A 454-nucleotide genomic window follows, 5' to 3' on the forward strand; every position below is an offset into this window, starting at 1 on the left:
TATCTGTTGGGAGTTTGAAGAGGGTAGCAGCATCAAAGCCACATCCCCTCCCCTCCCCCTTCCTCTTCCCCACCTCATCCACTGGCTGAGGTCCAGGCGAAAGAGAGGAAGGAGACTCCCCACGACTGCCTACAGGACTGGGGGGAAGAGATGAGACAGAGACAGCACAGTGGGGAAAAGTAAAATAAGTCTGGCTGTTATATTAAAGGCTACCTGCTCTCTGTTTTAGGTCGTAGAGTTCACTCCATCACTCTCTTTAAACTCATCTGATTGAACTCGTCTGTTTGCAGCCTTGTAGAATGACCTTTTGGAAAAGTAAGAATTAAAAATAATGTATAAAATTCAATACAGAACCTTTGAACCATTTGTCAATAAAGAAAGAACTATGCATTCTTTGCTAGCAATTCAGTAAAACGGAGGATGACACAAAACATATACTATATTGGACCAACAG

The sequence above is a fragment of the Coregonus lavaretus genome, assembly GCF_964263955.1.
Source record: "Coregonus lavaretus genome assembly, chromosome: 2".
NCBI classification, from domain to species: domain Eukaryota; kingdom Metazoa; phylum Chordata; class Actinopteri; order Salmoniformes; family Salmonidae; genus Coregonus; species Coregonus lavaretus.